We start from the raw sequence: 15,501 nt of genomic DNA on the forward strand, positions 1-15,501 counted from the left end.
TAAAAATAAAGTCACCACCTCTGAGCAGAGGCTACTGCTTAGAGTATGCATTGGGCTTGCCCATCAGTGCACAGTTGGCATAAAGATGCTTGTTTCCCTACAGCTTTCTGTGGCAGAAAACTTAAACCTATCTGATTGTTGCTATTGCTCTTCAGCTTTTCCAGTATTTCCTTGGAAGAGTTTTAGGTTATGCCAGATTTTAAGTGCTAGATCAGTGTGCTGTTCTGAGAAGGGTTTACTTTGGGTTTTAATGGTGTGTGCAGCTGGGTATGGATGAAGGAGGAATTGCAACAAAAGCACGACTGATGGGGCACATAAATGAATTCTGGGCTGCTTTCTAGAAAAAAAAAGAAAAAAAAAAAAAAAAAAAAAAAAAACACTCCCACACTTATTCATTTATGGCAGGAAAATCCACAGCATCTGTGTCCTTGTTAGCCATTCCTCTGTGTGCCTCCTATTTCATGCTCACCTCCCCAAAAGTGTAGTTAGCTTAGACACATCTAGCCACAGGAGGGATTTTCTGCCCCCAAGGACGTGGTGACCAGTCCTGCCTGGGCGTACCAGCTATTGGGCTTTTCCTGGTGCTGCCTCGGTGTCTAGTAATAAAGAGAGGAGCTGTTTGTACCTACAGGTGTAATTTGTCTGGTACTGCTGCAATATTGCTATAATATGACCCTCCTTTTCCTTTGCAATCTTTGTTAAATCCAGCGATCCAGATGTCCATCAGGGACAAAATGTAGAACACATTCCCTTGATTTATCTCACTCTGCAAAGATGATAAAAAGCTCTGAAAATAGTTTCTTGGAAGTCAGAGCTTAATTCTTAAGGCAAGGAAAGGTTAGAAACTTCAGGAGGAAGGAAAAAGCCATGAGAAATACTGTTTGGATGCCTAAGGATGCTCAAAGAAAATGGAAAAAAAGTCACCAGGAGGAAGAGACTGCAGGAAAATGAGAAAGAAAATAAAGTAGTGTTTGAAAGAAGGGGACACAGCTCCGGCTACTGGGGTTATTTATTCTCATAGGAGACATAAAAGAGCCAAACAAGGAAAATGCCATGCAGAGATCACACATTGTTTTTTAAGGACAGGCCCCTAGACATGATCCCCACTGGCTGAGCTGTAACCCGGCTCCCAATCAATCTCTCCTCTCTGAAATGTCACTAACCTGCACTTAAGTGCAATAAGACTTCCCAAACTAATTGAAATTCTAAGCCAGAGTCAGGAGACATTTGCTTCAAGTAGTGTTTTAATTGTCTGCTCCCTAGGCTAGTAACAGAATATTTTGCTCCTTGCATTATTCAAGGAGACACGAGAGCTCAACCTTTCCCTTTAGGTTAGTGCCCCTCCTGTCTTTGGTTTATGTTCTGTTCTTTATTTGGCCTCTGCTCACGAATTACCTGCGTGTATCCTCGTGTGCCTGCTCAGCCAGGGATCAGAAAACCTCAACCATCCCATCTGCTTAGATGCAGCATTTTGATTCAACCTATTACCTAGGAATAGGAGCCAGCTGGGAAGCATGGAGCTGAATCCAGATCCTAGTGATTCTGTAGCCCGGAGTAATTTTTATTTTTATCTGTTGTTAGACATAAGGGGACTCCTTCTCCCCATGCACAAGGGGATGCTTGTCCTTAAAGCCTCCTATGTGCAATCTGCAGTCTAGCAGGAAGGGAAGGAAGGCTTGAACTGTCTGGGGTGTTGCCCTATTCTTCCAACACTGCTGCAGTGAAGCCATTTCTATAAAACTGTGTTTGAAACCAAGTGGAAGTGATGAAACACAAAGTGCATGCCCACAAAGCATCAGATAAGGTCAGGCATCCTCAGGAAGAGGTATAAGAACATCCTGATCTTCCTGGTCCCATTGAACTCTCATTGACCATGAATGCTCAACACAGTTTCTGTGCCTAAAAAGTCCCTACAAGAACTCACCTGTGCCGTTATCAGTGGACCAGAATCCAGTATAAGATGAATTTATTTCTCTGCCTTTCTGTATATGTGGACAAATAACAGTGCCTGTACAAAGAGGTGGGCTTTGCTATGGTCCCCTTCTGGTTGAAGCTTGGGACAGATGTGTCTGAAAAGGTTTGGGCTGCACCAGGCTCAGTAAAATATACACAGGACTGCTTCAAACTGGAAAGTGTTTCTACAGATAATGGTCAAAAAGAGAATTGCCTTTCTTCTTCTCCCAGTTCCAGTAACCTCTTATATTATTATATTCCCCATCACAACCTGAAACCCTCACTAGCTTAGGGAACAGAGATAAAAAGAAGATGACTCTTCCGAGATCGCGCATCAGACTTCCAGCAAGCCTGACCAGAAATCCTGAATTTTTAGGCTACATACGCAAATTATTAGGAACTTATATGTTCCTATGATGCTGCTGGCCCCTACCTTTTCAAGGGGCATGGCTCCCTGCAGCCCTCAGAGCTTGTTTTTGATCTTGTCTAAAAGGAACACCTGGACACCATGGCCTGAAAGAAGACTCACAAGTGGACAGTTGGATGTGGCTGTGAGTCAGTAGGCAATAACTATACAGAGCAAGTTCACCACCTGCCTGCAGGCTTGTTCTTCCTCTCTTGTTTTCACTCACTTCTAGTTTGTTGTTCCTTCTCATTTTAATCTCTTCTGCTTCTCTGCAATCTCTCATGGAAAACAGGATTGCACTGATCAAGTGACATCCTCTATATCTGAGCAGGTCATCTGGTCTAAAATCAATATATTTCTGGGGTAAGGACCTAAAGCAGGATGGTGAAATAGATGGCCAACACCCTTAAAATGCTTATTTCCCTCCATTACTTATGAAAGGAATTTGTGGCTCAGATGACACATCTGTATCATAAACCTCTAAAGCTAAGGGAGTTGTTGCCAGCTCTCCAATGCTTTGGGTGATTGTCCATGATCTTGCAGTGAGCTCAGAATAGACAGATCAAGCTGTTCTGCTCTTTCTTCCCCTTAAATCTTGCTGTGCAGGGAGGAGTGGCTCTCTTGAGGATAGAAAACTGCATTTTTTGTGTAATTGATTTGGAGTTCCTTAGAGCTCTGTTCACCCATCAATGCCCAAATGGCTCTGTCCTGCAGACTGCGGAGATGGAAGCATAAGTTATGCCCATTATTAATAAGTTTCAGACTCAGTCATCCTAATAAAGTGAACTTGCAGTCTTTTCTACTTCTATTTTTTGGGTGTAACTTCACCAATTTTTCTTTCTCTAACATACACGTACTGCTATACTCTCCATTGAGAAGGACTGTGAAGGGAGAGGCCGAGGGTGGAACAAGGGCTGCTAATACCGAATTTAACAACATCTAAATGGACCTTTTTTGGAAGACGAAGCCTCTTCCTTTCTTCTTTGCCCATAATCCACATTTAAAGACATCAATTTTTATGCTGAATTCCCACCATGAAATGCACACGCAAACATGCTGTTCTCTCCCATTCCCCACACATTTGGACACTAATGTCTGCAAATTTGGACACTTTAGTTTCTGCCTCTAAAGGCAGAGCACTTGAATACTCCCAGTGGAAACTTCTTGCAGCTTTCATGACAGTAGATAAATTACTGCTTGCTTTGTGGCTGTTTCAAACCAGGCACAGCCTACAGAAAGTGCAAGGAGCACAATGTTAGGAAGATGTGGAGATACTCTGATATTTGCTCACCACCAGGATGCTCTACCTGTGACACAGTGGGCTTGAACTGCAAATTTTAGATTATACATGGATCTGAGCTAGTCCCAGGTGTGCAGAGCTGAGGTGTTTGGTGCTGACCCTGGTGTTTGGGTACTGGCTAAAAATATTTCACAGCTGTGTTGTGGTCTGTAAATCCACAGGCTGTGCCGGATCTACACTTGATCTCACTAAACAGCTCGGCCAGTAGATGTTGCTCTTGGCTTATACTGATGCGCTCAAAAAAGATGTATCCAACCCGAGACACTTGGAAGTCACACAATGCAGACCTGTCCCTCACCTGGAATTCTGTGTTTGGCCATCACAGATCATCCCGAATGACCACAAAGAAAAATAAAATACAATCCAACTCCTCAGACAGCAGTCCTTTGTAATTAGTAGTATAACTATTAGCTCTCATTTGCCTTGTGCTAAATGAGAATTGTTGGACAAGAAGTCAATATTTCCAGGGGAGTTTTTGGAGTGCATTTATCAGAAGGGAGTCGTGGACAGCCACAGAGAGAAATTATGAGAGTAAACCATGCTGAGAGGCTGGAGTCAAGCAGGTATTGGGTTAGGGGCTGTGGGGGCTGTAGCTCTCACTTGGAGATGCTCACCAGGGTCCTTCTGTGTTGTGGGGTTCAGGTTTATGAGGGCTTCAGATACAAGTGCTGGGGAGAGGAATGAAGATGAGAGAACATGAGGGGTTGTATTCATGTGGCTTGCCATATGGGATTTAAACATGTTTTCAGGTTCATAGAGTCTTGGAGTAAAATGAATCACCTGGTATGCTGGCTCTCCATCCTAAATATTCCTTGTGAATATTTAGAAATATTTAATTATTCCTGACGGCTCTGTGCAGCAAAGGTAAGAAAAGGAAAAAAAAAAAAAAAAAAAAAAAAAAAGAAAAAAAAAAAAGATGCAGATAAATTTTCCTCTGTCAGCCTCCATCTCTTATTCTTGTGTGAATTAATTTCCAGTCAATTTTGGACATGTGCTGGAAGGAAAATAACATCCATGGTCTGTTCAGGATCCAGCCATTTCTGTGCAGGCAAGAAACCTTTTAGCTCAGGGATGTTTTCTACATTTTTGCACAGGAAAAAAAGTAGCTAATGCACATGATGTTTAACATTTAAGTATGGCCAATAATTTGTAAAGTAGCTTGAATATCTGTGTATCTGTTAATATGCCCACTCCTCCCCACTCGTCTTCCCTGCTTTCTCCACGCAGGTTCATCTCTCTCTCTCTGTAGTACCAATCACAGCAGCATTTAGATGCTGCCTAATGCGAGCTCTCAGGATCAAGGACTGTCTGGAACTGTTTTGTCTGCAGAGTGCTGATCCCAGGACAGCTCTCACCTCACTCAAGGCCTCTTAACATGGCTGGAATATAAATGGCAAATATGGAATTTTTCCCCTATAACAGGGGAAAAAAAAAAAAAAGAAAAAAAAAAAGTCATTTACAAATGCCTAGGTAAATGCTGAGCCTTCCTGGCAACTTCTCAGTACCTGTGATGGTACAATTAGTACCCTGACTGACAATATGATTACCCTCTCTCGGTAATGTGCCTTTCTTTTCTTTATCAGGACATCTCCCAGGCCAAGGCTGTTTCATTTCTTTACAGTAAAGAATAGTCTTAGGCAGGACACACCTTCATCTCCATTAGCTGAAGCTTATGGGTATCAAGTTGAGACTCAGCAGATTAGAAAATGTCTGAGAAGATGCTTCAGAGATTCATTAAGGGAAAAGCTTCAACAGTTCTTCAGCAGTAACTGCTCCTTCAGCAGTTATAACAGAAGAAATCAAAGAGAGACCTCACCTGTAGCAAGGTGACACGGCTGCCCAGGCCACCCTGCATCAAACTATTGTGAACAAGTCACAAAACACAGGATGAGTTCACGAGTCGGCTGTCTGCAAGACCAGATGGGACACAGCAGACGTGTGAGTGGTCCCCTCTCACCACTGATGGAAAAGGTGATGACTTTGAGAACACTCGTTTATGAATCAGGCTGGGAATTGCTTTAATCATTACAAAGCGGTGTCTCTGCAGGACTTGCGAGTGAATTGCTGTGCCTGCAGTCTGTTTTACAGTGCCCCGACTTCAGATTGCCAGCAGTGGTGTTAATGGCTCAAGTATTTACCATGCCTTAGCATCAATGTCAAAAGATCCTAAGAGCTTGCATTAGGCATCACTTAAACGCTGCCATGATTGGTACAACAGAGCAAGAGAGAGATAAATGCACACGGAGAGGGAAGAGAAGAGTGGGTATATTAACGGGTACACACAGGTTCAGACTACTCTACAAATTTGAGCAGCCCACAGCACTCAATTAATGGTCAGAAGAGCACAGGCTAACAGCAAGCAGAATGCAAACACTGACCATTCAGCATCAGATGAAGCACTGAGTCCCTGCAAAGATTGGGGAATGAAAGGCTTAATGGGTAACTTCAAGATTTGTGATGCCAAAGACCTGACCTCCTGCCAGATGGCCTACTGTAATAGGAATATAGGAATCCCAGGGAGAACAGGGACAAGAGAGAGACTTTTTTTTTTTTTTTTGTGGAAAATAACCAGCAATAAGATATGAAGTGGTCTGGAGATTCAGAGCACAGCTCAGTAGCCTAGCATGGATCTCAGGGACCTGCAGAGAAGAAAAACAATGTATTTCTCTGCTGTTCATGTTTGCATATGGGACAGATTTGGCACTGTATACTACACAGTGACTCTAAGAGTTGTACACATCCTTTAGCATTGTCAATATTTATTAATCATGTACAAAATCAGGGCAAACTCTTCCCAAAGCTGAATCCAGTAGAAACTTCAGATCAAAATCAGTTGATTTTGATCTTTTTGAAATATCACACACCATCTGAACTTTTTTTTTTTTTTTTTTTAAACACCTTTGGGAATAGTAAGTCCTGAAGGGAAATGCCTTCCCAACACTGTTCCAGCACTACCAGTGTTCAGAATGGAAAGTTTCTTCCCCTTCCCACTATGGTCCAGTCAAGATACTCTGAACACCTGAGAAGAAGAAGAGTAAAGTGGGAGATGCTGCATCTCACTGGTTCTTCTGTTGTTCTCTTTTACTCCACTGAGTGCCAAGGGGACAGCCAAAGAGGGAAAAAGAGATTCAGTCCTCATCCTCATGACCATGCCTGGTGCAGTAGCAGCATCACTCACCCTGGACACCTCCGGTGCAAACATGGCTCGATGTTACTTTCTGTTGTCATTGTCTTCTGTGGGATGGGATCCTACCACTCTTAGCCTGGTCCCAGGCATCAATCCATAACACCTCTTCTGACCCCGGAGGGAGTGGCCAACCCAATACAAGGGGCTTGGATGATCATCAGTGCAATGCAATTTCTGCTTCCAAGCAATCCTGATCAGACAGCTACTATCCCAAGGGCTGTTTTAACCATCTGTGGACTACCTGGGTATCTCTTTACAGCAAACTATCTTCCTGAGCCATATGGACATGTAGTTTTTATTGACCCCCAACTTTGGCTTGCATACAGGTTCTTCTCCACACTGCATCCTGACCCTTTGTACACACATCTGGATATAACCCCGCAGATGCCTCCCCTATAGTTCTGCAGTCACCTTGCACAAGCAATACATGACCTACCCATTCTGCCTCTTCTCTTGCTTGAAAAGATTTATTAAGAAGAAACTACACACAGAGACAAGCCCAAAGCCTGCTCCCTCCTGCAAGGAGAAACGCTAACAACGTGTCAGAGGATGAGCCTGTAAAGTCAGGCTCTGCCCAGCAAGGAAGCCAGGATTAGCATCTTCCCACTGCAGGATGAGTGTAACCGACAGCTCTGCGAAAGAGAGGACACTGAAGGGAGAAATACCTGCTGACAACCTGCTTGTTCACCAGCCTTCTTCAGAGGTGCACACACACCGAGTGCTTTCATGTGGTTTTCAACTGCCTCTGTTCCCCTTCGAGGCAAAACCCTTATTACTGACACCTCCATGTGAAGAGGGTTTGGCTGTGTGTATCCAAACGTCATTAAATATTTGGTTTAATAGCTGCCAAGGCAGCTGCTTGAGCATTGAGCTGGAGTTCGTGTTGCTGGTTCTGTCTTGGGAGCAGTCAGAGGATCCAGGCATGCCACAGGCCACCAGCAGTGTCTGCAGAGAAGTGTCTCCTTGGCAAAACCTCTCCGAGAAGGGGACACTTGACTCACTTTCAATATTCAAAAGCCACCTGGCTGTAGTCCTGGGCACCCTGATGTAGATAGCTCTGCTTGAGCAGGAAGTTGGACCAAATGACCTCCAGAGGTCCCTTCCAGCCTCATCCAGTTGGTGATCCTGTGATCCTGTGACTCTTATGTTCTCCTGAGTGATTTACTCCATGTTCTCCTTTAAGATGCTTAACCTTAAGAAAATTTAACATCTGTCTGAGCTGTACGCCAGGCTCCCTGTGACACTGGGCAAATTTTTTAGCTTTTTTGCCCCCCTGGGGTCATGCTTGCAGAGGCAATAATAGCACAGCCCTGTTCTGCAGTGCTCTTTTGAACAGAAATATGATGGAGCTCGTGGAGGATTGAGATACTGCGGTCCTGGGGACCATAGAAATCCTTCAGCTGGAAATACTGTTCAGGAAGCAAGCTAAAATTGCATTGGGCTTGCAGACCTCTGGGTGTCATAACATGTCACTGCATTTATGTTTTTTTGGGGGTTCTAAGAATGCTTCATGCAGGAGGGTGAAAACAAATTTGGAGAAACTGAGGTACTTCAGGCCAGAGCAGGCAGCACACGGAAGAAAATTTAACAAATGTTCTTCTCTGATTTCCTTTTTGAACAAGCTTTAATGAAAACAGATAATGACATGCATATCAGGAAAGGTTTCAGTCAACTTGAGATACAAGGTTTTATTTTAATATGTTCATGTATTTAGCACCGTACAGAGGCACGCATGTGCCTATGCTAATATGTCCCCTCTGTGCTTTGAACCGAGGCCTGCAATAACGCGGAGAAGCAAACAGCGTGTGAACTCGGCTCTGATGTGATTTATGCAGTATCAGAGAGGTTCAGGGCGGGGAAGCATTTCATTCCTCCCCAGTGGTACGTGCTGGATTTTTCCTTACAAGTCTGCTCTCTGATATTTTCCCTGTTCTGCTTTGAAATAAGTGAAGTGATGAAGCCCCTACGGCTTCCTTGGGGGAAGAGTTTTCCGCAGTCTTATTTGATCTCTTGCTCCAGACTAAACATTTCCTTTCTCATTTCCCTGCCCACCTCCCCCATTATTTCCACATAAATAATCCCTCTTTATCTCTGGTGTTTCATTTGCAGGGATTCATGTAATAAGCACAGCTTTATGCTGGGTTTCCTTGAAAGCTAAGCACTGTGGCCTCATTTCCAGCCTCCTTAAGTGATTTGCAGAGCATGGGGAGACTGGAGCTGGTCCTAAACGTTTCTCTGAACCAGGCCTCAAGACCTTTGTTTGCTGGGACAGAGGGCACTTGTGAATCTTACACAAATAGATGACAGCTTTGGGCTCTCAGCAGCTTTGAAAATCACACCACTTTTTGGGTACTCAGAAGTGAGTGATCTGAGCAACGTTTTCAGTGGTGGTGGGACATACTGACCTGCCCCTGAGCTGTCTGTACTTCATCAAAGTAATAAAGTTAAGGTAGGAAGAGACCAAGAAGCTGGAAAAATATGAGACAGTCTTGTCGGTCAGATCAGGGGTTTCTCAGCCCTATATTCTCTCATTAGTGGTGGCAACCAAGAGCAAAGGGTGGAACAGGACAAGCATACAGCATCAATCCAGCCTTCAGCAAGGTGCAGCCCAGACATTTTCTGAGCAGGAGCTGCCATCTTTGCTTCAAATAGCACTTGGTTGTTTCTTTTTTATGCATTTCTCTGGCTGCTTTTTGTACTTTGTCGGCGCCTTTTAAATGATGCGATGAAACATTGCACAGCTTGACAATACTCTGCTTGGGGAATTATGTCCTCCATTGGTTTTGCACCTGCCTTCTGCTAATTTCATTTGACACCCCTCAAGTCCTGTATTGGAAAAGAGAGCAAACAACTGTTCCCTAGTCATCACGTCTCAGTCACTCCTGAACTTACAGATTGCATTGTCATCGTTCTCCTGCCTTCACCCATCTCCTTTCTGTGGGGGAAAGTCCTGATGCATGGTTATACTGAAGCTATGAAATGCCTTTGGTCATTTCTCTTGACCTTTATAGTGTTCACAGTTAGAGTTTGTCATGAACCACTAGTTGGACCTACATAGCAAAAACAACATGATTGTTTGCTCCAGATAAAAGTTGGGTCCCTCCCCTTAGGATGAAGGAAAAAGCTGTTGTTGATATAGAGTTTGTTAGAGGTAAACATACAGAGTGTGGAAAAGATGATCCTGGCTGTGCAGATCAATGCCCCCGTTTCGGATCTTCCCTATCCTACTCGCTCGCTAGTCCATCTTGAGGTTTGTGGTGCTTCTTACATGAATCTGCTTTGATCTCTCCTTATCCTTATCCTGAGCACCCCAGAGGAAGTTTTGTGTGATTCCCAGACTCTTGTTCCCATATTCTCTTTTCCATATAGGACCACAAGTCCTATAGCCCTTTAGAAAATGAACAGAGTGTCTTTCGTGAGGACTCACCTTAGTAGGTTTTACACCAGGGACAGATCCTTCCCCTTGGAGGCTAATACTTTGTTCATAGTCTGGTCAGTGCCATCTATTTTCAACCAGTAGGTTTCCAGGGTGCTTTTGCCTGTCATGGATCACTGTTCACCACTGAGCCTTTATGTTTAATTAAATTAACAGTTAGCCAGATAACCTAGCTCATGATACGTGGTGTGGATGGTGGGCAGAATAAGGTACAGCCTTATTTTTTGTTTTTATTTCACTAGATCATTAATTGGGGAGGTGGTTGTGCTTTTTTATTTTTTTTTCCTCAAAGCTTTGGGATCTGAAAAAAAAAAAAAAAAAGAATTAAAAAAAGGAAAAAAAAAGAAAAAAGAAAAAAAATAAAAAAGGGAAAAAAAGAAAGGAAAAAAAAAGAAAAAGAAAGAAAAAAAAAGAAAAAAAAAAGAAAAAGAAGGTTGTACAGGAGAGATGGAAGGAATTATTTTGATTTCTGTGGAATTTGGGTGGGTTGTTTATGATATTAGTGTGTACAATCTGCAAAAGGGCAAAGTGTTATATGGGGTTTATTTCTGAAAGGGAAGAGAATAAACGACTGGAGCAACTCACTTGTGCTGCCACAGGTTCTCATCACATGGAGCATCAGAAGGGGACATCTTCCTGAAAAAGGTTTTTTTCCTGGCTCACACAGAAGTTACAAACTGAAAGCATGGCTCTCCAGGGAAAGCTCACTGCTTTGTGTAATAGAAGGTTGTCTTCAAAACAGTCCCTTCTGGAGTTTTTTTCTTTTCCTCAACATAGTAAAAAAAGCAACTATAAACCCCTATGGAGCATCTCCTTCTCTTTTTCCATTGTATAACAAGTTGAGATAAGACACCAAATTTTCAGATGCTATAAAACAATCTTTCTCTTAATCTCCTTTTAACATACTTCCCCCGTTTGGATAAGAAATAGCATTTCCTCACTCAGTTGCAAACTGCTGATGATTCCCAAGCCCTCAGATACTGTGATATGAAGTCCACTATAAATATTTCCAGATATAGGACAAAGAACTGTGATGGCTTTATGTAGTCTTAGCATGTTTTTTCAAATACAAGATGTCCTGGCCTGCAGGATCTGAAAGAGAGCTGCCAACCAGAAGTGTCTGCAGCTGGGGTCAGTGGGAGGTTAAATCCAAAAACAAAATTAGAGATGGATGCAATGTGCCTGCAAAGACCATTTTGCTGTGCTCTATTGATTGTTTTGTGTTGATTCCTTAGGGTTTTGTTGGTGGTGGTTTTGTTTTTTTTCTGTTGTCACTGGTGTCTAATTTAAGGAATTGCTGTTAAATTTAAAGGCATGATTGACTGACTGGCATCTGAGACACAACGCAGCTGTCAGCTGCAAAGATAAACTCCAGACTGGGATGCAAATCTTCCCAAAGATCAGGGGTGTTTGGACGAGACTTCTAAGTGGAGCTCTCTCAGTTAATTTGTAGTAAGACCTATTCTTCCAGCATCTCCACTTAAGATTCAGAACAAGAAATACCAAATATGAGCTTGAAAGTTGAGTCTGACCATCCTGAAAGTTTCTCCATTTAACTGTGGAGAATTAGGATGCATTGGGTCAGCCTAGCGTGAAAAGTAATTTGTTTTAGTATGTGATCATGATAAGAACCGACTGAGGAGGATCAAAAAACTCTTTAGAAACCGGATTAAAGGCCGCCCCGAATGACAGTCTCCACAGCATTCAGAGCAGTCCCAAGAGCAGGAGCTTCCCATGCTATACAAGACTCATGTGAGGGGCTAGGACTGCTCTGAGAAATGAAAAATAAAAGCCATACCTTGCTATAGGATTGAGGTGATAGATGCTGGTTGTGGTGGGAGCCACTGGAGGTGGAGGTGTAAGCCACAACTTACTCCAGTTAAAGAGAATAAAGGAGCAGGAAGGCCTACAGGCCTGCAAAGCCACAGCTGAGAAAAAACTTTGCTAAGTAGGAATGGGTTGGGTATATGACCTTCACAGGAACCAGTGCCTTTGAAAAGCAAATCCTTCATAAAGCAGTTGCAGCAGACTCATTATTTCTGGATTAAGTACAGATGGCAACTCAACCCGCATCGATCAGCGGGGTGCAGCAGTTTGTTGAGATCTGCTGAAACAGGACTCCAGGGGCAAAGGGCCTATCTGCAAAAGGTCCCATTAGCTTCAGTGGGATTCTGCATTGTATTTCACCTCTTACTTGCTTTTTGGCATCAACAAGGTCTCCTTCAAGCCCACGCTTGAAATGTAAGAAGGGTCAGAGCAGGGAAGTTGTGTGGAAGTCAGGTGGAGATGAGTCTCTCCTAGAAGATGGGAAGTCCATGCAGATCCATGCCCCTCTCTGCAGCTCAAGTCACTCCTGATGAATTGAGCTATAGGATATGTATGAAGCCACTGCTGTGACAAAATCCAGCCTGTTTTTCTTCTGTTGCACCTGTGGTGGACCAGGAGTATTTCTGTTTTGCCACAGCTCATCTTTTCCACAGCAATGGTAACTCATTGTCTTGCCATTATGCAGCCACACCATTACACCAGCCAGATGCAGTGGCCAGAAGAGCTGAATGCTTTACTCTTGACACAGCATTTTTTTCCCCCCCAAAGGTGGGATGGGTATAACTTCATATAATAGGCCCTTAACTGCTTCTTTACAACACCACTAAAAAAGACAAATCACTTGAAACAGCAAATGACTACACCCAGGAAAAGAAAGGAGATTTCAAAAGGTTTATCTGACAGCCAATAAACAGGATAAATAACAAGCAGTATTTCATTTGTCAGGAACATGGGACAACCTGCTGATAAAAAAGGACTACACCATAAAGTGGGGAATACCTTTGTCTTGGCTGTAAATGACTGTGCTGATTTAATAAGTACACTGGCAGTTCTACTCTAGCTTCTCTTTAGTACTCGCAAATGGGATGGAAACAGAGGAAGAAGGGGAGGAATGAAGCTATCTGTCCTCAGCCCCATAAAGTGGTTTCATTCTGGTTAAGGGTTTGAAATCATGATGGCTTTTATCTTATATTGACTGGTTTACCCATAGGAGCTGATAAGCAGACTATGAACAAGTCAAAGACAGGACCCTAAACTCTCCACCACTCTTTCCTTCGGTAAGACTGGACAGTACCCATTTCTGTATATTTTAGGGTATTATTTCATAATTGATTACCTCCTGGCATATAAGTCTATTTGAATATCCCATTGTTGAGCTAAGGACCCAAGACAGAGATGTGTTTGGATAAGTAGTCTGTGTTGTGCCTACAAATGTAATGGAAATTAACCTTCTAACACACTGCAGCACATGTATTTTAACTCAAAAAGTATCCTAACAAAGTGTAGAAAAAAAAAAGGATTTTGTGAAGCTATGAATCTCAAAGGGAGGGAGAATAAAGAAAGACATTCTTAAAAGGGCAAGCAAGGAGTTTATTAGCTCTTAAATGTGTCTGGTTACAGATGTTCTATTGATCAGCTCAACCAAGGCAATCAGGATACTTGCCATTACGCCAATGGCTTCTCTTGCAACAGAAACACAATCTATCTCCTGTCAGGAAACAGGAGACACAAGTCTGTTTCCCCACACAGAAAAAGAATCAGCAGAGAAAGTAACTTTCAAGGGAAAGATAATCTCCTTCAAGGACAAATATTTACTGTGTGCTAATAACATCCCATCTTCCTCACTGCTTCTAAGATCTCTGAGTCACTTGCCATCAGGTTCACCAGCTTGTGTTTCCATCCTGACCTATTTTCCCATGTTATTCTCATTATTAAGTATCTTTAACACTGCATTCAGCACCCTGTTTGTTCTCTCTCTGTCTTAGTAGCAAAAGTTTGAGCCCCGTTCAGTTGGTGTTGGTACAGGATCTATGTTAGTACAGGATCTCTTCCTCTGAGAGGAAAAACAAAACTGAAAGAGGCAGAAGGAAACCTTTCAAAGTCCACCCAAGTGAGTAGAAAGGTGTTCCTAAACACTACAAAATGGATCAGACCATAAAATTTAACAATTCATAGTAAAAATTAAAGTATAAGGGTCTGATGAGGACAGTGCACCCTTCTCTGCAGTACAAGAACAATATTTAGGGGAATTGATCAAGACTGATGAGAAAGCCTGCTCCAGTCCCAACTGGAGGACCTAGTTTGCCTGAGTGCTGACACAGTAGGAGCTCTTGTGACACCATGATCGGAGAAGAGGGAGAGCTATCTTACAGAGCAAAGATCAGGAGGATGAAATGTGCAGGATTCTGTGATAAAATGGTTTGTGAGGAACACATCACTCCATGGCCAGGCTTGGGAATGGTATAAAAGAGTCTAGGAGGACATCGTTTTGCAGTGCAATGAGGGAAGTGATGAGAGTGCTGAAAGTGCTGATTTATTTCATTTTTCATGAAATGAGTTGATTCTTGGCCCTACCATGTCTTTATGCTGTGGCAGTGGATGAGTTTCTGCCCATCCCTGTGCAAAGGGGTGGTAATTCCCCCAACGTTCTCCCCTGTTACCTAGATGGGCTGTTGAGGACCCACTTTGTCAGAGCTGGACTCCTGCCCAAGGTGTTCCAAGCAGTGGAACGCACAGCTCAAAGGGCAGCTGCAATCTCCATTGCCTCACAAATAGCAAGACAGGAAGGCTGGGCCACCTGAAGTGAAGTATTTGCAACTCCAGAGGCAATGATTCGTGGTGAAAATAATAACAATAATAATGAAGTAGTTATTTTATTTATTTATTTATTTATTTTTAAAGCAGCATTTTTCTTTCTCCCAGTGTTTCCTCTGTTCAAAAAAAAAAAAAAAAAAAAAAGTGTCTTTGTAGCTCTTTATCTTTACTTGTGCCTGAGCATGGCACACCTGAAGCCATGCTGAAGAATGAACCTGAAGCATCTCCCAGGGTAGTGAGGTAATGAGAGTATGCTCAGCAGGAAAAGCAGCCATCTGAGAGCACCCACCTCTGGGATGAAGGGCCACCTCTGCTTCTCCCCATGGAACAGGCAAATGATGGAGCAGAAACTGGCACCAGCTGTTAGAGCAGGGACCATTTACAGAGCATACAGACCATTTACAGGGCTTGCTGGATATGGGTGATGAGGAGTGAACAGATCAGTGAGGGATATGACAGCTTATCTGTCACTTGAAGGGCCTGATTGATCCCCTGCTGTCTTTTTACAGCACAAAACTAAGCCTTGATGGGCTCCCTGCAGGTGCCCTGCTGCAAGGCTTCAGCCCATGTGAGGCAGA

General features: G+C 43.1%; 1 protein-coding gene across 1 annotated transcript in view; it reads left to right on the forward strand.

Moving 5' to 3' along the window:
• Nucleotides 1-15,501, forward strand: part of ADGRB1 (adhesion G protein-coupled receptor B1) — a gene marked incomplete at both ends in the record, with an annotated part of 182,665 nt that overhangs the window by 21,415 nt on the left and 145,749 nt on the right. The gene's annotated exons all lie outside the window — the stretch shown is intronic.

Source organism: Aythya marila, assembly GCF_965140915.1.
Source record: "Aythya marila genome assembly, chromosome: 2".
NCBI lineage: Eukaryota > Metazoa > Chordata > Aves > Anseriformes > Anatidae > Aythya > Aythya marila.